The sequence below is a fragment of the Neomonachus schauinslandi genome, chromosome 13 (genome assembly GCF_002201575.2).
Source record: "Neomonachus schauinslandi chromosome 13, ASM220157v2, whole genome shotgun sequence".
Lineage (NCBI taxonomy): Eukaryota > Metazoa > Chordata > Mammalia > Carnivora > Phocidae > Neomonachus > Neomonachus schauinslandi.
Genome location: NC_058415.1, coordinates 3,261,353 through 3,283,562, shown reverse-complemented (window position 1 = coordinate 3,283,562; position 22,210 = coordinate 3,261,353). Strand labels below are relative to the sequence as shown.

The 22,210-nt window shown below is 50.4% G+C and overlaps 1 long non-coding RNA gene across 1 annotated transcript; it reads right to left on the bottom strand.

The window, feature by feature from the left end:
• Window positions 1-642: 642 nt before the first annotated feature.
• On the bottom strand, window positions 643-16,110 carry LOC110584394. The gene is made up of 3 exons (XR_002480574.1): window positions 15,850-16,110; window positions 2,912-3,053; window positions 643-1,133 (listed from the first exon to the last, which is right to left on the bottom strand). It is a non-coding gene; the product is annotated as an uncharacterized LOC110584394 (long non-coding RNA).
• Window positions 16,111-22,210: the final 6,100 nt, after the last annotated feature.

Genomic DNA, 22,210 nt, shown 5'->3' with positions numbered 1-22,210 from the left:
AATAAATGTATTTGCTTTTAAGACATGAGACATCTCACTCTGGATCAAACTAGCCAAAGCCCCAGAGGACAGTCTCGGGGGCACGATGAAGAAATGAAGAACCTTCTGGGGCACCTGGGTGGCTCAGTCGTTAAGCGTCTGCCTTCGGCTCAGGTCATGATCCCGGGGTCCTGGGATCGAGCCCCGTATCAGGCTCCCTGCTCAGCCAGGAGCCTGCTTCTCCCTCTCCTGCTCCCCCTGCTTGTGTTCCCTCTCTCACTGTGTCTCTGTCAAATAAATAAACAAAATCTGGAAAAATAAATAAATAAAATATTGGCAACAAAATAGCTCCATTCTAAAACAAATGCACGTCGGCCTCTGAGGTGTCAGGAAGCACCCTTGTGCCCACAGGAGCCGCGCGTGGCTCTGGGCGGGCAATTCCCAGGCATAGCTGGGACCCCCACACCTGCTCCCGAAGGAAGGATCCTCAGACTGGAGTGTCATGCTTCTGTTTCAACAGCGGGAGCCCTGCGCCCCCGCCAAACCAGGTGGCCCCCAGCAGGGGCCCTCGTGAGCTCGGGCACTGCACCACCACCGGGTTCTTGCCTCATGGGCTCACACACCCGTGGGCCACCCAGGTGCAAAGGGCAAGTGAAGGACACTGCGTTGTATTCTTAATTTTAGAAAAATGGAAAATTTAGAGAGAGCTTCAATTTTCATTGTTTATGAGGATCTGGAAGTTGGTAGTAAAATGTGATGAAAATATCTTCAGGATACGCTTGCCTAAAGCCTGGAGCCTTTCGTTCTTGGAAGCCCTTGTGGACATTTTCTGTAGAGGAACGAAAGGCTGCCTGTCCTCTCTTGGGATTGAGTCTGGGGCCCACACGGGCAGCAGAGGCCAAGAACATGGACTGTTTTTGAATCCTTCACTAGAAAGCCTGATTTCATTCGAAATTATGCTTGTTTGCTTGCTTTAGGTATTCCTGTAAAGCCACGTCTGAGGGTCCCGAGCACAGCTGGAGTGTGCGGCTGCTCAAGGAGACTCTCATCCACCCCCCTAGAGGTGAAGGGGCCAGCTCAGGCCGCTGGATGACCGAAGACCTTCACCGCTGCCAAGGGCTGTAACATCCACATATCATTTAGCAAAATTGCATCTGTAAGAAATAAAGGGACGATATTAAGGAAATGTATAAATTTGGTGGTCCCCTCTTTTGCTGTCCAAATTTATATCTTATCAAAATAAAAATAACCAGGGTCAGGGAAAGAGACAGGAGATGACAAATATTTGCAGATCCTAAGACAGAGGTGAATTTCTGCAAAGTTCAAAAAATATTCAAAGGGTATTTGGTTTTAGAGATGTGGTCATTTATACAGGATTTCTATGTCATTTATCGTGTGACAGTTTCTACTGGTGCAAAGGAGAATCCTCAAAGTGCTGGCCCTCACAGAGCTTCGGGTCTAGGAAGGGAGGAGAATGCATCTCTGAAGTCAGGATGCATTAAGTGGAGGTGAACGCACGAGAGCACAGATGAAGGAGAGAGAAGCTCAGTGCTGAGTGGTGGGTGAGGCTTCCTGAACCTGTGGGCGTGCAGAGGCAGCATATGGAGTCCCTAGCATTTCGTGAGGCTGGGGGAAGGGGGCAGTGCCGAGAACACAGGGCAGGGGCTGGAGAAGGAAGGAGGCTGGGGGAGGGGCACATCCTAAAGCTGTTGCCCACAGGAGCACCTGGAGTGAACCCTGCAGGGAGCCTGGATACAGGGTACGAGGGAGAGCACACACTTGCGGGGACGAGTACTCCCAGCCGCAGGCTGCCCTGGTGTAAGCTGGAGCCCGGGCTCCCATTGGGAGGGCGGAAGAGCCATTGGTTGGGCTCAGGAGAATCCCCACAGAAGGAAACATACGGGCCTGGCAGGGGAGGCTAGAGGAGCATCCCAAAGATGAGGCCCAAGAGATGTGGGGGCAACTGGGGTCCAAGATGCGTCTGCCACAAAGTGGGCGTGAGCAACAGGTTCTAAGCCCTGGGCTGGTGGTCTGGAGAGAGTGCACCAGGTGTGAGTGTGAGTGTGGGACAGACAGAGGGACAGTTATGAAAATCCAGCTCAAGTAGGCAGTGTTGGGATCCCCGAGCTGCCAAGCAAGGAGCCGGGTCCAGGACACAGAGGCTAAGTTGAGTTTTGGACTTAGGCGCCTGTGGCCAAACGGAACGGCCATGGCTAGTCAGCCACGTGGATGATGAAAATCTCCTGAAGATCAGATTTGGGCTGGATTTTTAGTTGGAAACATCCCAGGACAGTGCAAGCTTGTACAAAGTCAGGATCTGCGGGGCCCCTGACGGTCTGACTCTTGGTTTCGGCTCAGGTCATGATCTCAGAGTCATAGGCTCAAGCCCCAGGCTGGGCTCTGCGCTCATTGCGGAGTCTGCCTGCCCCTCCCCCCGCCCATGCTCCCTCTTTCTCAAATAACCGAATACATAAAATCGTCAAAGTCACAGAAGCTGAAATGAGAAAAGGCAGCCAGGGGCCTCCTGACGGCCACGGCCCTGGCTCGGCGGGCTGACTGGAGAAGAACGAGACCTAGTGCTGTGTGGTCAGTCAGCACTCGTCTGTGTCACGGAAGCACTGTGCTGACTGGGGACAAAGCCATTCCGACTGCAGGAGAGAGAGGGGCCTGAAGAGCGCTGTTTTTCCATTTGTTTTCCAGGAGACTCGTGCTGGGTTGCTAAACAACAGCTCTGCTTTGGACGGCTTTGGCATCCTATAAATACAGATCCCCACGGGAGGGTCCGGTGTTCCCTGACTCAGCTCCAGAAAGAGCAGGTGCGTTCGCTGGGTGAGTCATGCCCCTGGCGGCCGAGCCGGGACGAGGCTGCAGAGGTCCTCGTGGGACGAGAGGAGGCGAGGGAGGAGGCCCAGGCTTCCAGGGCCGCACTGACCTGAAATTTGGGGATTCTTGTTTTTCATTTCTACTAAAATCAGTAGCACCACCCGGGCTTCGGAGGAAAACTCGTGCATTGATGAATATGATTTTTATCTGTTCATCTGTGGATGCACATTTAGGTCATTTCCACACCTTGGCTGTGGATTAAAAAAGAGACAGAGACAGAGAGAGAGATACTTACAGTGGAATACTATTTCGCCTTAAGGAAAGAAATCTTACCAGGTGGAACAGCATTGATGGACCCAGAGGACACAGTGCTAAGTAGAACGAGGCAGACACAGAAGGACAAACGGCGCATGGTTCCCCTGCCGTGAGGGCCCTAGAGTGGTCCAGCGCAGGGAAGCAGAGCGGAAGGTGGGAGCCAGGGCTGGGGGAAGGGGAGGGGGGCGGGTGCCGTTCAAGGGAGAAAGCCTCAGTTGTGCAGGATGAACGAGTCCGGAGAGCTGCACTGGCCCCGTGCCTGTGGCCAATGGCACTCTGCTCTGCCCTTGAACATCTGTGAGGAGGGTGGACCTCATGTTAGCTGCTTTTACCGTATCATAAAACCAGTAGGTGACTATCCGATCGACCCCGAGAACTTTCTTCTCTCCTGTTGCATCCACAAGGCATTGGTGCATGGAGACATGGCTCACACCAGCCTTCCAGGTCAGAACACCTGTTTTGTCAAAAGCACCTCAGAAGCGCTGACATAAGGAAGCAACAGACAAACGTGACTGTATTGAGGACACTTGAGATTTGGAATCCTTTATCAAATTATTTTTTTTCGTTAATGAGTAGATACTCATGTGGCAGGAATAAGGGCTGTGCATTCTGATTTGGGACACTGTTTTAAAGTGGATTCTGCAGTTCCCATGAGCTTTCGATCTCCTTGCACTCTGATTAAAATGCTACTTTTATAAAAGCCGGGGAAATTGTTCTTAATGGCTGCTAGAAGGATGGTGAAGCCGAGATAGAGGCAGCTGCAGGGCAGGAGCCGGGCTGGATGACGCACTGAAGCAGGTTTGCGGGAAGTACACAGGGGGGCTCGCACTCAGAGGTCAGCCCCGCTGCTCTGCACGCCGTCCCGCCTGCCCTGCGGATCTCCGCTTCCCACGCCCTCCGCCCTGCTTTTCCCGGGGTCCCCCACACAGGCACATGGCAGGCGGGCTGTGGGACCCACCCCCCTCTCCGGGCCGGCGGCCACGGCTCTGGCCAGGAAGTGCCCGCCCAGTTGATCGTACCCTCCCAGGAACCCTGCAGAAGGAGCCACCGGAGCTGAGAGCAGCTCCTGGGGATGAAGAGGACAGGCGGTTTGCCCTGACCACGTGTTCCTGTTATAATCAGACAGCACACGGCTTTACCCCGATCAACAGAGGATGTGGGAAAGCATGATGACTCATCCTGTTTGTCCCCAGCTCTCCTTTCACTCATCACCCTACAGAGAATTTCTGGGAATACATGGACCTTCGTGAAGCTCCTAGAAAACAGGGTCAGTTCGATGGGAATATCGTTGTTATTCTTAAGTCATGTTTTTTTTTTTTAAAGATTTTATTTATTTATTTATTTATTTGAGAGAGAGAATGACAGAGAGAGAGAGAGAGAGCACATGAGAGAGGGGAGGGTCAGAGGGAGAAGCAGAGCAGGGAGCAGGGAGCCTGATGCGGGACTCGATCCCGGGACTCCAGGATCATGACCTGAGCCGAAGGCAGTCGCTTAACCAACTGAGCCACCCAGGCGCCCCCATGTTTATGATAACCTATTATTTATAGTAATCAAACCGTTAGTGAAAAGTTACCAAATAAACAGCTGGGTGACTTTCGGTGGGAGACTGTATTGTCCTGTCACTCAGGAAATATGGATCCCCCTTGCCACACCCCCACCTCCCCAGGAAGATGTACAGCCTGGCCTGACAAGCCACAGACTGAAGGACTTGCTTTTGCTTTTTGCAGTGGGAGGGGATGTGATCTGCCTGAGCAAAGACCTAGACACACTTGCTTATTTTGGCTCACTCTATATGCAACTCCTGTCTGCATGGGAACCATGTGTCCCAGTTTACAGCTCTTCCTTCAACCTGGAAAGGCGTGATAATCAGAGCTGTGCTGACCTGCAGCCTGCAGTAGAAATCTGTAGCCTACCTGCAGACCCAGTGGGAAATAGTGAAATGTTGGCTGTTTTAAGTCACTGAAAAGGGGAACTGTTTGTTGCCCACAGCAAAAGCTGACTTGCCTGCTTGCTCATTGACTTACGATATCATTTCAGAGTACACATTTTATTCCGCTGATCTTCAGTTGGCAGTTACATCAGCTAGCTATTGCCACAATAATGCTGCGTAACAACCAACCACAAATTTCAATAGCATTCAATATGTGTTGATACCTTATGCATTTGTGCATTCACTGGAGTAAACTAACGTAGGCTGGGCCTGACTGGGGTGAATTGCCTGGGGTAGCTCTGCACTGTGTGTCTGACATCCAATTCCTGGACCAGCAGGTTATCTTAGGCACCAGAACGCAACTGTGCAAGCAATCCTCAAGCTTCTTCTGTGTCACGAATGCTAACATCCCAACTCACATGACCAAGCCAGCATCAGTGGACCAGGGAGGTAAATTCCTCCTTGGTGTCACCTTGAGGTAAAGAGGAAGGACTGAATATTTCTGAAGACAATCTGATTTACTGCACTAATTAGTCCTAATATTTTACCGGGAGTAATTTTGTTGTTGTTGTTTGTTTATGTTCTGCTTTCTCTTTCCGTTTCCAGATAAAGAAACTATACTAAAAAACATGCTTCACAACCTATATACAGACTGCCTTCAGAGGATTTCTGCCATCGAGCACTTACATAACGTGACCACCTGTAACCTAATTAACTGGTCATTCTCTACATTATCTATTTAATATTGATCAAGCGTAATGGAACATATTGAACACACTTAGGGCTCTGACAAAAATCTGTTTTGTTCGGGGCACCTGGGTGGCTCAGTCGTTGGGCGTCTGCCTTCGGCTCAGGTCATGATCTCAGGGTCCTGGGATCGAGTCCCACATCGGGCTCCCTGCTCGGTGGGAAGCCTGCTTCTCCCTCTCCCACTCCCCCTGCTTGTGTTCCCTCTCTCGCTATGTCTCTCTCTGTCAAATAAATAAAAAAAAAATAAATAAAAAAAAAAAAAAATCTGTTTTGTTCAATATGGTGCCATAGCCACATGGAGCTACGGAACGTTTGAAATGTGGCTCGTCCAAGTTGAAATGCTTTCTTAGTATAAAACATACACTGGATTTTGAAGACATCACATAAGAATATAAAATATATCATTAACAATTTTTGTCTTGATTATATGTTCAAATAAAAATATTTTGGATATATTGAGTTAAATAAAATGCAGTACTAAAATCAACTTTACCTAGTGGTGTCAAGGAACAAGTAAGGAACTCTGAAAGCCCTCTCTTTCATAAAAGTAATGGGACCACTGGCAAATTGGTCAGAATCAAGCTTTTTCAGTACTCTGGAAATTAATTAAAGGTGTACAACAATCTAGGGAGCCACTTCAAGAAAAATGGCCAAATTTTGGTAAGAACAACAAGCTTTGTAGCATTTTAACTTGCTTTCTCCCATCTCTTCTCTTCCCTGCTCCACAGTGCCTTTGAACACCATCAGCATTTGGTTGTGGTGAAGATCAGCAGCCCAGGAGGAGGCAGAATGGAGGCCTGTTCAGGGTTCCCTGGGAGACTCCACTCACAAGCCTCTCTTTGTTTTACTGATTTAGAGCCTATTCCCACCAGTAGCCTTTTCTCCAGTGGTGTTTGTCTAAAACAATCAGAGGCAATTGTTGAGTATTGCAGTTGCCTAAGGCAGTGGGAAAAAGTTGGACAATCAATAGAATAAAATAAAAACTGGAGAATGACACATCCATAGGATGCTTTAAAAAGTTCTAAGCTATTTCTGGGACTCTGGAAGGTCACGCACATACATATGGTTGTGTGCAGGCTCAGGAAAGTCCTTAAAACTCTGGAAGCTCTGGGGGTACCTAGGTGGTGCAGTCAGTTAGGCCTCTAACTCTTGGTTTTGGCTCGGGTCCTGGTCTCAGGGTCATGAGATCGAGTCCCTCGTTGGGCTCTGTGCCCAGCACGGAGTCTGCCTAGGACTCTTCTCCCTCTCCCTTTACCCCTACCCCCTAAAATAAATAAATAAATAAATAAATCTTTTTTAAAAATCTGGAAGTAGGGGCGCCTGGGTGGCTCAGTTGGTTAAGTGTCTGTCTTTAGCTCAGGTCATGATCCCAGGGTCCTGGGATTGAGCCCCGCATCGGGCTCCCTGCCCAGTGGGGAGCCTGTTTCTCGCTCTCCCTCTGCTTCTCCTCCCTCCCCCGCTCACGCTTGCTCTCTCTCAAATAAATAAATAAAATCTTTAAAAATATTATAAAATTTTTTTAAATTAACAAATTAAAAAATCTGGAAGCTCTTACCTCTAGATGACCTTGGGACTCCAAGCCAGTAAGAAGTGCAGGTTAAGGCAGGGTTGCCAACTGCCTGGCTGAGTTTTGAAAGCATTCCCCAACTTGCACACAGGGCCCCTTGGCAAAGGTTGGGAGACTTACTGCTTCCAGGCAGTTAAGGAAATCTCTGTCCAAACATTTGTTGCTCACTAAGGTAGTTGAGCAGAGACATCAGTGACCAAATAGAGGGGACATAATTAGTTCAGAAAGGTAGCTAAACAAACAACAGCCAAGTAACAGCACAACAGCAAACCCTGGGGAGAGGGGGGACTCTGATTTCCAGAGTTGCCGCATATTATTACCTAGAATGTTCAGTTTTCAGCCACCACAACAGCAAAACTATAAGACAGAATAGGAAACAAGCAGATGGGGCTCACACACAGGGGGAAAGGGAGTTGTTGATAGAGATGGTCCATGAGGAAGCCCGGACACAGAACTTACTAGCCAGAAACTTCAAGTCATCTGTTGTCAATGTGTAGAAAGAACTCAAGGAAACTGTGTTGAAAGAACAAAGGCAAAGTATGAGAATGCTGTCTCATCTAGCAGAGAACAACAATAAAGATAAATAATTTAAGAAGAGCCAAGTGGAAATTCTGGAATTGAAAAGTACAATACTGAAATGAAAAGCTCCCTAGGGAAGCTCAAGCACAGATTTCCAGAATCAGGATTTCTGCAGGTGGGGCGTGAGCCTGTCCCTTTTCCAAGCTCCCACATGAGTCTCACGTGCTCCTCTGACAGCCCCAGGTACCGCACGCTCCTCTAGGTTTCCTGGGACACTTGGAGCATTCAGAGGCCAAGAGTCCAGCCAGAACTATACACGGGCTCCCCCAGGCATTTGTCTTTTGGACAGAGCTTCACAAGTAATTCTGATGTGCGTGGCAGGATGATCCCATTGCCCAGTGGGGCCTGGAGATGGACTGAGCAGCCACTTCTGGGGAGAACTGGCTGACAAATGTTCCAAGAAGACAGAGGACATGTGTAAGAGCTTTGCTTAGGATTGAGCTCTCGAGGGAAGCGATGTTTTTCAGAGCCAAACTCAGACACCTGGGAGAGAACAGTTTGGAGGGGCACCTGCTCTGGTATAACACGTACCACTCAGTGGGGAAAGAGGGAGAGGGTCTTAAACAGCAGAAAGTTACTTTCTCTGAGTTCTAGAGGCTGGGAAGTCCGAGATCAAGGTGTGGGCAGGGCTGGTTTCTGGTGAAGCCTGTCTCCTTGGGTTGCAGACAACTGCCTTCCCACTGTGTCCACATGTGGCCTCATGTGCGTGTGGAGACAGAGATCTCTGGTGTGTCTTCTTATGTCACCAGTCCTATCGGATTAGGACCCCACTCTTAGGATCTCATTACACCCTACTTACCTCCTTAAAGGCTTTGCGTCCAAATGCAATCACCCTGGCGTTAAGGCTTAAATATACAAACAGGGGAGGGCACTGTTCAGTCTAGAAACAGGAGGGCAACAAAGATTTGACCCTTGGGAACAGATACAGAGCCTTCAGAATGGAGATATGCCTTCAGGACTGCACTGTTGAAGAATCCCCAAGGCTCCCTCCCTGAGGTTCCCTCTGGTGCGAAATGATAGCGGCCTGCACGGCTGTAATTAGTGCCATTAAAAGCAAAGGGGCACGAAGGGGACGATGTCTCGCCGTTACGATGAAGTCATCTAAGGGGCAAGTTTCAATTTATCTTCTCTTTGAAAGAATTCGGTATCACATTCGGAGAATTGTGAAATTTTAAAATCGTAGGGACGGAAGGAACGCAGAGGTCTTGTGATATAAAGGCGTCGTCAGACCCACCTGCTGCTTGGTCGCTCTTCACAATTCTCCTGCTCCATCTGAAAAAGGAATTGTTACCCCTTGTCCCACGCACTGGGGTGCAGCAAAGTTTGATGAAGACATACAAATTGACCAAGCAACGTACTAAAAGCAAAAGGGCAAGAAGTGTGCCTTTAATTAAACAAACTAATGAACAAACAAAAGAACTGATCAGAAATAAAGAAAATGTTTTTGAACCTATCTGCTTTTTTCCCATGTTTTTGAGTTGCTTGTATAAAAGTTTATACAAGTTATTTAGAAGTTGACTGGAATCCTCAAAAGAGAAAGGTCTAATGGTACCTGGAGAAAGTCTCAAGGAACATGGTTCTCCAACCCCAAACTTAGGCATGGTTCTGCACCCTTCGCAGCCTCACACATTGGCCCCCATGTAGATACCCGTAAACGTTATTCCCCGTTCCCTGCAGACTTCATTCAGGACGCGTATAGCAGCACGGAAATGCCTACAACGGTCTTGTTCTGCAAGTCTTCAAAGCAACATTTCCAGAAAAGAGAAGACCACAAATCGCCATCCCCAAGTTGTCGCTCTGATCCCTTCCCGGAGCTGGAGATTAGAGGATGCCGCCGTCCAGATGGTCTACGGCTTCAGGTTGCCGGTGAGGTCATCCCCAAAGCTGAAACGGGGACTTCACTTCACGATTCCCCGTGATGGAGAAAGAAATAGCTGCCTATCAGATTTGCCATCGAGAACAAGATGGAAGACCTTGTTGAGACTATTGCAGGGCACTGATACCCCGTAGTGGTTCAAAACCCAGCGCAACTTGGCAGTAGACATAGAGCTTCAGGTCCGAGTCAGTGACAGACACCGGGGTTGGTAAGTGGCGGTCCCCGGGGCCAAATCCATCGCAGCCTGTTTGGGTGTGGCCGGTGAGCAAAGAGAGATTTTGGATTTTTAAATGAATGAACAATATTAGAGGAAGAAGACTATTTCATGACAGATGAAAAATATGTGAAATTCAAATTTCAGTGCCCTTTAATGAAATTTTCTTGGAACTCCGTGTGCAAGTGTGTTCATTCACTGTGGACTTTGTGGATCATTGGTGGCTTTTCCAGGCTACACGGGAACAGCTGGGTGGTTGTAACAGAGGTTATATGGCTATAAGGGCTATCAGAGGGCACTGGCTCGTTCTGGATTCACAATTACAGTGCTGTCCTCCTCCCGAACCCCCGTATGACCCTGGAGCTCTCCTCCAGCTGGACTCCTCACACAGGAACGCCTTCCCAAGAGCCAAGGCCACTTATCTAAGGAACACATACCTCCTTTTCCTAATGGAAAGCTCGCTGGCCCTCGAATTTGAAAAATAAGCGGTCGGAGCACTGGGTGTTATACGAAAACAATGGATCATGGGTCAGCACATCAAAAACCAATGATGTATGGTGACTAACATGACATAATAAAATTAAAAAAAAAAAAAGAAAAAGAAAAAGAAGCAGCTGCCCCTGGACACAGGGATCCTATTTTAATATCTCAAGGTGGTTTCGTTCCTCGATCGACTTCTGCCGCAGCTGAACCTGTAGGTGGCAGCAGAAACTCACCAATGACATGCTTCGCGGCATATCTGTGGGTCTGTCCGTCTGTATGTCTGGGGTGGGGGGGGTTGGTGTGTGTGTGGTATGTATGAGTGTGTCTGCATACGCATGACTCAGGTGTGTGTGAGTGTGTACGTATGGTGCGTGTCTGTTTACACAGTGTGTGTGTATGATGTGTGCATGTGTGTATGAGCGTGTGAATATGCATATGGTATGTGGGGGGTGTAGATATATGGAATGTGTGTATGTGTGGTGTGTGCACTGCGTGTGCGTATGAATATGGTATGTGTGTGTGTGTCTGTCTGTCTGTCTCCGTGTGTGTGTGCGTGAAGCATGCCTGCCTTAGGTGGCAAGTGCCCCAGAGAGGGGACAGCTTGGGGAGGCGTGCCCCGCTCTGTGACGCCCGTGGGAGGGGAGGAAGAGGCGGGCAGAGCCTGTCGGCCAGCACAGCGCCCAGGGACACTGTGGAGACACCCACCACCACCTCCACCCCCACTGGCTCAAGTGTCCGCACTCGGGGCTCTGTGGGGGGCAGGTGCCGTCTTCTGAGGAGGCTTCCTGGGGGGCGGAGGGCGGTCTGCTTCTCCACCAGCTCCTTTGCTTTCTGCCCTCAGCCCTGGCCCAGGGGCCACAGGTCCTGCCTTTGGGGCTCTTTGTCTGGATCTGCACCTTTTGCGGATGACGGCGAGCCGCGCCCCTGCAGCCGGCCCTGCTCCCTGGGCTGTGAATGGCGGAAGCTTCCATTCTTTCCAGCCCCTGTGTGGGCACCCTCAGCTCCCCACATCCTGAGCCAGCGGCCAGGTGCCATGGCTGCATTGAACTGACAGGGGAAAGCTTTGGCCCTGGTCGTTTTGCCTGGGGCATGTAATAAGAAGGTTGGGGAGGGGGATTTCTTTTAATTCAGTTCTTTCAGATTAGCAGACCCAAGAAAGCACAGAAAGGAAGGAAGCCTGTGGACACACTCCCCGAGGTGGAGCGAGAGGACCCGCTGCTCCAAACCAGCCTTGGCCACTGCTTACGTGGCGCTCTGAGCCCCACTTTCCCTATCTGAGAAATGGGCCACGTTGCCCCACCGCCCTCCAGCACTGGGGGCTTGAACGAGGCAGTGTGCGCGGCCAGGCTCGGTGACCCAAAGCACACACACCGTTCCTGGACGTGCCGACGACTAGCACGGGCTAGGACAGCGTGTCCCTGCGGACGGGGCCAACTCGGCACGGCCCCACCGGGCCCCCATCCTGTCTGACTTCCGCCCCCCTTCTGTGTGCCCCCAGCAGCTCCGTGGCCACTCCGCAGGCAGCAAAGGCTCTGCCCGCCTCCATGCCGGACTGGCCCTCCCTGGAGTGAACGGCATGCACCTGGCAGCGAGCAGAGCCCGTGTGAGCCCCGTGCTCTGCTGGGGACGCCAAGGACTTGCCCTGGGACAGTCTCTGCCGCTGTCCCACGGCCTTCATTTGTTTCGGAGCCTGGGGGATGAGCGCTGGGCCCGCTCAGCCACATCCTGGGCCGGGGCCCACCATACCCGCATGTCGCCCTTTTCCCTCGGAGCAGACCTTCTGGAGCCAGCGTGCCTTCCCCAGTGAGAGGTGCCCGCGGCTCGGCCCCGGGGACGCGGCTTGCTCCACTCCCCACTGGACCCGGAGCCACCGTGGCTCTGAAATGGGCCACGCTGCTCTGCCAGACGTGACCTTGGTCCTTAATTACTGTTCTATCCTGTTCTCTTTGTCGGGGCTCAGGCTACAGGCGAGATCCTCCACTTGGGACACACGTACACCCACTGAAGAATTCTTGGAGACACCAGACACGATTTCTAGGGGAAGGGGAGTGCGTTCTCTCAAAAGGCAGCTCCTGACTTCTCGCGCCCCCACCCCCCGGGGCTGCCAAGTGTGCAGCAATGGGTCCAGCTCAGCACGAGGGGCCTCTTAAAGACAGACATCCGTCTGCAGCAACTGTGGCCATGAAGCTTCTTCTCCACGCCGGTCAGGGCCCAGGGCCGCAGGCCTGCAGGAGCTCCAGGCTCGGGGGCCAGCACTGGATTCACTTCCCCACAAGCCGCTGGCCACGCAGTGTTTCAGGGATTCCCATGTCCTGCCGTCTTCAACCGTAAGATGACTGAGCAGAGCCTGTCCTGTGGTGTCCACTCTGTCAGAGGAAAGCTCTGGTCAGGCCTTGGACCCGTGCAACTTCAGAGTAAGAACTAGTATAAGGATCAGGGTTTTCAATCACTCTGAGATGTCTCATGTGTGTGCACGCAGGCCAGAACACACAGGCTCGCTTACCAACGGTGTGCGCTCTCTTTCTATCAGACAAAACACCACAGTCTTGTTGGAAAACTGCACAGAAAAAGAAACTCTGCCCCTTCCTGTTCCATATTTGTTCTCGGGTGCTTGGCTGGCGCAGTCAGTTAAGCGTCGGCTCTTGGTTTTGGCTCAGGTCGTGATCTCAGGGTCGTTGAGATCGAGCCCCACGTCGGGCCCTCTGCTCAGCACTGAGCCTCCATGAGACTCTCCATCTGCCCCTCCATCCACACACACTCTCTCTCTCTCTCGTTTTCAAATAAATAAATAAATCTTAAAGAAAAAAAGAAATAGCCCTTCAATGTTTTTCCTGCTTGTTCAAATAATAATGGGTTAACAATACCAGTGTTCATGTGACCTAACTCCAGCAAACCAATCAAAGCAAAGGTGAGAAAAGGCAGCCGAGGTGTGCCCCGAACACAGCAGTCTCCAAGCACCCTGTTCATTCTGCAGGGATGCGCCTGGTGCTTCCCGAATCAGGAATCCTGGGCTTCTTGTGCCAGACCCCATGGGGATCTGCAGGCATCCAAATGTACTCGGAAGGCACTTGTGGATTTGGCTTGATTGGAAGATGCTTCTGTTCCATGTTCAACCGTCGCAGAGAAAGCTGACTTTGCATGGGCCGTGGTCCTCACTGTAACTGACAATTGCCATAAAAACAGGGGGAGGTGTAGTGCAAATTTTGCCAAGCGTTTATGAAGACCGGGAGAGCGTTTCTGCACAGAAATCTCTGTGAGGGTCCACAGGTAGTGGGGCGGAGCCGGGGGGAAGGACCTCGGTGGGGGCTCGGCAGCACCTGTCAGACTCGCATTGTCCACAGACAGAGCAGCAGCCAAGGGAAAATGCTCGCGGCTGCCGGCTTAGTGATTGGTAAATAATGAGCTCCTGGAGGGAGGCCTCTGGTTTTCAGAGCATATGCTCTAACAGATGGAGTTGCATCGGCCCGTTTGGGGTGCACTCCGGGGACCTGCCAATCACTGGCATCTAGCTTCTGGGAGGGAGCGAGCCTTTGGAAAAGGACAGAGGTATTGGATAGCAGCATCGAACCCATTTCAGTGTGGGCCAACCTTAACCACAAGGGCCCTTCTGCCCCCAGGAGCCCAGAGAGCCCCAGCGAGGCTTCAGCTCAGTCTGGAGATATTGCATGCAGGGAACTCTACAACTGGATCTGTGGTTCTCATAGTGGGGTCCCGGGACCAGCCGCAGTGGTGGCCCCTGCGAGGTCGTTAGAAAGGAGAATTCTGGCCCACCCCACACCTGCTGGGGAAACTCGCAGTCCGTGTGGCAGCAAGCCCCCAGGCAAGCTAAGGTTTGCGAACCACTGAACCAGCTCATCACCGAGGTAAGGACCAGGATGACAGTCTTTGCTCCTTCCCACCTTTCTTTCTGAGGCCCAGCACATTGCTGGACATGCATGTGATCCAAACAGATGGTTTTGGAGGGAGCCGAGGAAGTGGAGAAAGGACAGGGATATAATCTCAGCTTCCCTCCTTCAACTTGGTTTCAGACTGAAAAGCCGAAACCCAAGGAAGAGCACGCCTCTGTATGGGTTTATTTCACATGCTGCTCAGCAGCAAGATCCGGTGGTGGGACCTGTGCCCACTCCTGCTGGGCGCCCAGAGAAACAAATTTCATAGAGAGATGCAGAGCTGCTGCCAGCCCAATCTTGAATTGGGGAGGGCTCCGTTTGAAGCAACAGGATGAGCCCTATGCACCACGCCAGTTAAGAGGCAAAGAGAGCAAAATGCAAAGCAGAGAGGCTGGGGGAGAAGCTCCCGCTCAGGCGAGTGGTGCTTCTGTGAACCACGCTCCTGGCGGCAGCGACATGGAGGGGCTGCCCCTGAGCAGCCGAGCGGCATTCCTGTGGCCAGACCTTGGAAGAGCAGCTACAGCCCTTGGAGACCCCGCATCGACCCGGCTCCGGAAAGCTCCTACCACCCAGCAGGGCTGGTGTCCACTCCTGCCATGGACACTGAAGTTGGGGAGCAAGAAAGGGCTTTTAGGAAGCAAAGGATTTCTCCAAGTCACTTAGGCTGACTGGACTTTGAGTTTCTCCATCGGCAAAATGGAGGTATTAATATCTTCCTCAAGTATGTTTTGTGGATGTTAAATGAGCCGTGCCCAGCACCCAGCATCTGGTACGTGATGGTGCCAGTGGTTTGGAAATGTGGGTTGCCACCCATTATGGGGAAAGAAAATCAATTCATAGTAAGCCATGATTCTAAATGATTCGGGTTGTTGTGGATTCTAAATGCTTTATTGGGGCTTCCAACTTGAATCTTCTTGATATTAACTGTTGCATTTTGTTCCTTATCGTATGTAGTATGAGTAAGCTTTTTCACAAAACCTTTGTTTCATTTGTATTTATCATACACATGAAGTGGTTTGCAAAGCATCATCTATTTCTTAGAATTGTAGACAAAAAAAACAAAAGGAAAACATTGCATTAGGTGATCAATAGACACTAGTCACTCTGCTTGTTTCTCCCTCATCTGTCCCTCAGGAAAACAGGGTGGCCCCCTGTATCCATCTGGCTATCTAAAAGGATTCTGTACCCAGTGACGATTCGGGTAGCAGGGGCATGGGGGTTTCCCGCACCGCCAAGCAACTCAGTTGTGACCCTGACTCTCCCCAAGGGTAGTGTCAGATTCCCCAGGTTATGGACTCAGTCCCACATGACCGCCCCCACGCCCTTCAGACACCGGTCCCCAAGATCGGGCTGTCACCTGAGCTCTTGGGCTCCAGATCAGAGGTTTGGATTTGAGTAATTTGCTAGTGGGGCTCGCAGAACTCAGGGGAATGTTTTACTTACCAGATCACTGGTTTATTATTAAGGGACACAGCTCCCGAGCAGCCGATGAAGAGACGCACAGGGCTGCACCACTCTCCCGGAGTCTCCAGATGTTCACCGACCCAGAAGCTCTCCAAACCCTGTCCTTCGGGAGGTTTATGGAGGCTTCATTGCATAAGGCATGATTGATTAAACCACTGGCCTTTGGTGATTGATCCAACCTCCAGCCCCTCTCCTCTCCTCTCCTGGAGGTCAGGGGTGTGACTGGAAGTTCCAACCCCCTAATCAATCACAGGGTTGATTTGTTGATCCGCCAGGTGGCTGAATTCGCCAGATTCCAGTTGTGGCTAGATTTGCCTCATCAACATCACAAAAGGCACCTTCCTTGCTCTCCTCACTCTGGAAAACCCAGCGTTTTAGGAGCTCTGTGGCAGAAGTAGGGACAAGGACCAAATATATCGTTCTTATGATGAATGACAATATTACAGTATCAATATGAAGGGCCGCCACAGTTGAGGCAGAGGGACAGGGTGCGGATCAGTACTTCAGCAGACCGTACAGCCACTCCACTCCCTGGGGAATCATGGGCCAGCAGGTGTTGCGTGGGAGCAGGACTCCGCAAGCACCCAGCTGCCCCCCAAGAGCCAGTGGGACTCAGGGGGCTCTGGGGTCTGGAGGGACAGATCGGGGTGCTGGCGGGCGGCTTGTGGATAAAGAGAGAACAGAGTACCCTTCTTGCTTGCCCTTCTTGTCATGGTTTTCTACCAGGCAGGTCTGGTAGACCAAGACGAAGAACCCCAAACTCAGAGAGTGGCAGGAGATAACTCAGAGATGGAGAGAGAGAGACAGAGAGATGCAGAGACGGAGGCGTGTACATGTGTATGGGGCAGGGGCAGGTCCCCGCCAGGCTGCACCTACCCTGGTGTTTGAAGGGAAGGCAAACGTGAGTGAGCTCCCCCTGCCTGGGCCAAGGCACCTGCTCCGTGCATCTGGGCTGCTGTGGGGACATGCGCATGTGGGGATGGAGACCCAGCTGCTGCGACACAGTGGCCATCATTCCTCTGAACAATGACCTTGACTCCCCCGGGAGCAGCCACCACATAGATTTACCAGGCGGTCCACCCCTCTCTCGCCGTGCAGGCCTGGCACTCATCCAGGCTCGCCTCTCTGCTATCTCTGCTCCTTTCACCTCAAACACACTCCCCTCTCCTGCTGGAACCTTCTGCTCAGAGCAACAGGACAAGACGTGCATTCCCTGCTCACGCCCCACTGGTCCATGGTCTACTTCTCCAGGCCTCCTTCCCCAAAACTGGAAGTTTCCAGCCTGAGATGGTAAGAGGGAGGCATGCCTCCTGGAGGCTGCCAGCTCCCATGCTGGGTTCCTGCCCAGGGGATGAGATGAAATGATGAGAGCGAGCAGCTGGGCAAGAGCCTCTGGGCTTAGGAGTGCGCCCTCTGACCTCAGGGCAAGCCATGGTTTAGGACTGGAAAGTAAGGTGGGGATCCTACTAAGAAGCACCCCCCATCTCTCTGGAGTCAGGGAGCACTGCAGAGGCTTTGTGTCACCCCCTCATGGTTGCCACCAGAACCTAGGAGAGATGGGATGTCTCTGCAGATGCGGAAAAACACTATCCCTTTCTCTCTCTATGTTGCTCTCTTTTTGTTTTATTGTTTTTGGCCAGTGGGGCTTCAGCAGACCTACACTGCTGTTCGTCTGAGGACAAAGCGCTTACTCAATACATTTTATTTTTTGGAAAGGCTTTCTGAGAAATATTTTTGGCGGGAGGTTGGGGGGAGGTACCCACCAAAATGTGATAGATTTACACTAAGGAATTGAAAGAAGAAATGATCTGAATGAGTTAGATTCACAGTTTCCAAATTGCATTTCCTCTTTCCTCATCCCCATCAGAGTGTGTGTTAACCAAATTGGCAGCAAGCAGATTTAGGCTTTGGGGTAGAAGATAAAGCTGGAAGGAAGCTTTGCTGTTAGGGCTGCAAGTGGCCCATTGATACTCTGTCTATTTCTGGAAACTCCCATTGTTGAAACGCCTCCAGCTTTCATTCCAGCGCCATCTTTCCGGAAACATACATTTTTGTATGGGTGGTATCCAAGTGCTCTTTATTATGAATTCATCCATTCAGCAAATATGAACAGGGTGCCTCTGACCACTGGCATTCCAGCTGGCCTCTCCTCAGAGCAGGGTGTGTGACGAGGAGGCCTACGGCACGTGGGTTTACAACCTTGGCTGCACATCTGAAATGGAAAACCTCACGGCCATGTCAATATGTAGACAATCCCACTTCTGAGTAGACCCAGAATAACAAAGCAGGGAGTCTTCCAGTTGCTTGTATGCCCATCCACTGACAGATGAATGGAGAAACAAAATATGGCATGTACACCCAATGGGATGCTATTTGGCCTTCAAAAGGCAAGAAATTCTGACACCTGCTACAACGTGGGTAAACCTTTAAGACATTACGCTGAGTGAAATAAGCCAAACACACACGCACACACACACACACACACACACGTCAAATACTGTAGGATCCCACTTACATGAGGCCCCTAGAGCAGAGTCGCAGAGAACGTAGATGCTGAGCACAGGGGCTGGGGCAGGGGATGAGGAGGTGTTCAATGGGGATGCAGTTCCAGTTCGTCAAGACGAAAAAGTTGTGGTTGATGGATGGTGTTGGTGGTGGCACAAGAATGTGACTGTATTTAATGCCTTTGGACGCTACACTTACACATGATTAAAATGGTAAATTTTACGTTATGCATATTAGAGCACAGTTTTTAAAAATCCCTTGAGGCCCAATCTCAGACCAATGTAGTCAGTATTCCTAGAAGCAGATCCCAGACACTGGGTCCACTGCACAGCTGGGACCGAGCTGGAGTTCAGGCGAGTCCGATGCTCTGCTGTGGATGTCCCAGCTTGCCACGAGCCTCCAACAGAGTGCCCATTGCTCGTCTTGAAGAAGCTGGTGTCCTGAAAATATGGCAAATAGAGAAATTCTGATTACTTCTCCAGATGGCGTGCGGAAGTACTGAGGTTCTCTCTGGGGTCCGCTTCTATTCAACGGACATCTGAACTCACAGGGCTGTCTAAGCTCAGTTACTGGTGCTCGCTTTACGTAATGCGTATGTGTTGATAGCATCATGGGCCCCGCACTCTGCTAGGGGCGGGGCTACGACATTGAATAAAACCTTCCAAGTCTTCACTCTTTGAGGATCTTCCAATCTAGTCAGAGAGACACACACAATTTACTAAATATACAAAATTTATTTTATATGTGTGGGGTTTGCGATGGAAAAAACTGAGCACAGTCGTGGGGGGTTAAGAGGGTGGGAGGGGGGTGGCTTAAGGGGTGGTTTACCATTTTTAAAAGAACTTCGCTCACTGGATACAGGAGGACTGTGTTCTACAGGTAATTTGTCAATTTGGAGGAGAGGTGGGCCACTCAGCAGCTACTTTACCTTATACCAGGGTTAAAAAATCAGTAAATGCATTGTAGATAGTGAGACCTGGGTTTCTCGCCATAGAGAAAGAAGTTACAGATAAGCAAGGGGCCGGATGCTAGAATGAACCTTGTTCTTTTGGATTAGAATTGGAGATGTCAGCATGACCTCCTGCTTATTTTAATCTGTGCACAAATGAGTAGACACAGAAATAAATGTGTGTGCATACACGGGTTAATATGCACACACATTTTTTTTCTATTTCTGCCTGCTAAGAGGGCCCAGCAATAAGTACGCGCAGCACCTGGAAAGTGCTCTCTGACTCCTTTCTCCGATAAGAGGAAACAGGGCACCTTGGAGAAATGGTTGATTCCAGGACTGGGACAGGGAAAGCATAAGATGAGCTTGGGGCATCTTGTGACTAAAAAGGAAGGGAGCGATTTTTTAAAAATTAGGGGTGGGGTAGGGGAGGGATGGAAGGAAGCTGGTCGACAGGAACCAACCCAAAGGGCTACCAGCAGTGCCAGCTGGAACAATTTCAGCCACAAAGATAAACTGAGACTGTGTTGGAGTCTACCCCAAAGGATGACACGAACAGGTGCGAGTCCATCCTGACATGAAGAAATGATTGCACGCGGGAATGAAATGGAACAGGTCAAGTAATTCCAGTCAAGAAGCAGGACCGACAGCACGGGAATCACTGGGAACACCCCAGGGATAACAGCTGTGGGCAAGGTGGGAGTTTTGAGGGAAAGCAGGATATCGACAGAGCCTCAAAGCCCCTACCCTCCAAAAAAGCTCCTAGACCCTGTGTTAGCTTTACCATCCATCCACAAGTTCTTCTGCATCCCTCCCCCCAGGAAGCGAAGCTGCGTTGTCCTCCTCTGAGGAAGAAAAAAGTGGTGACTTTACAATGGAGAGATCCGGCGGACCACCTGAGCCAGGTGATCAAGGTAAACATCCCAGGTGACAAGTGGCAATGACATCACACACTCCTTGAAAGGATGAGATGACGCACACACATCACCTCCATGGCATTCTCCCCAAATTCATCACTTCCACGTAATCATGAGAAAGCACCTGACATGCCCAGTTTGGGGGAAATCCTCCAAAATACTTGGCTAGTGTTATTCAAAAAGGTCAAGGTCATGATGAACACTGAGGAACTGTCATGGATTGGAGATTTTAAAGAGAATGATGCCTAATGCAATACGGTGTCTAGTGGGAAATGTGGTGAAATCTAAAGAGCCTGCGCTTTAGTTAATAGTGTGGTGCTGTGGGTCTCCGCATGTACCCGGGATAGACGCACTATGCTTTTGTGAGACCTTGACTTTAGGGGAAGCTTGGTGAAGGATCGGGAACTCCTAGGACCATCTTTGCAACAGCTCTGTAAATTTAAAATAACTTCAAAATAAAAAGTTAAATTAAAATTTTCAAAAGAAACCATTGGCCTTCTACACCCTCAGACATCATGTTTAACCATAGCAGGCAATTGCCTCAATGAGGCCCAAACCATCCACATAGGAAAGCACAAAGCCTTGATTCTGGGCGGCTCTCAGTGATATGAGGCCAGCCTGACCACCGCTTGGTGGCTCTTAGTGACAAAGGCTGACCACCATCCCTTTGGAGCATTGGGGACAGTAATGGAGGTTGAGGAGCAGGATTTCATATCTCAAGGCTGAATCGTGGCTGAATCACAGCTTCTTCCACTGGTGAATTCCAATAGACCGAACACAATGCATAGATTATTCCTTTGTCTGGAGAAGAATCGGCTCAGATGGAGACACCTGCTAGCTCAAGCTGATCACAGTTCCTAACTGGCTGGTTCTGGATTCTTAACACTACTGCTGGGGATCAACTGGGTCACCATCTGAGCTTTGCATCTTTATTTGCCTTTCCCTCTGACCCAGTGTCCACACTTGAGCTGGAGAGATCTTTCACACAGTGAAGAGCATGCCCAGATGCACACTGTCTGCTGGTAGAGATACTCTTGCCCATCAAGTTGGAGAACGGAGGACTTCTACTACTTTACTCTGATGTGGTTGGCATGATAACTTTCAAGACAGACCATCAGTTTTATCTACAAAGATCTCACGTAGACAAGACTTTGTAGAAGACTGTGGAGGGAGGGGGCAGCAGGTAGGTTGGGGAAAGGGCTTTTACGACCTTCCAAGAGACCCACTGATGATGCTAGGACTCAGCAAGATTTCCCCTTTCTTCTTTCTAAAGACATTTTTAATGTATTCATGAGAGAGAGAGAGTGTGTGTGTGTAGAATGTACTTGTAGACCCTAACATCAGTGCCTATCGTGGAAGGGGCCCTGGACAGTAACCAGGAGACCTGGTTCTCCCCCAGCTTCACTACAAACCATATCTCTGGATAAACACCTGACTCTGTCTAGGTCCCATTTCCTAACCTATTAACCAGGGGGGTTGAACAATAACAACTTCTAGAACTTTCATCTTGTCCCAGCGACAGGACTCGACAAAATGGGAAATGGAAGACCCCTGAGCGTATGAAGTCCATCCACCATGCTACCTGAGCCAGCTCAACACAAACACGGAACAGAGGTGGGGTTATTGTAGGGGCTTCTCCATGCACAGGCTCTCAGTGAGCCCAAGATGAATGTTGACCGAACATTTACAAAATGGCTCCAGATGATGTCAACAGCCATCTCTTGCATAAATGGGAATGTGTTGTGTGCATTTGGACCCCATGGGCCAGCTGACTGCTTGTCTGACCGTACCACCTGAGTAATGCCAGGCCCTCTGGTTTCAAAGAATATGGATCCAAATCGGAATGATCAGTGAGGCCCCCTTTCTTTTCCAAGACAAAAAGCAGTCCTCTAATTATAGCAGACCACAAAGGAAAATCTGTGTAATTAATTCACTTGAAAATTAACTACCTCTCTCTTCCCAGGACACA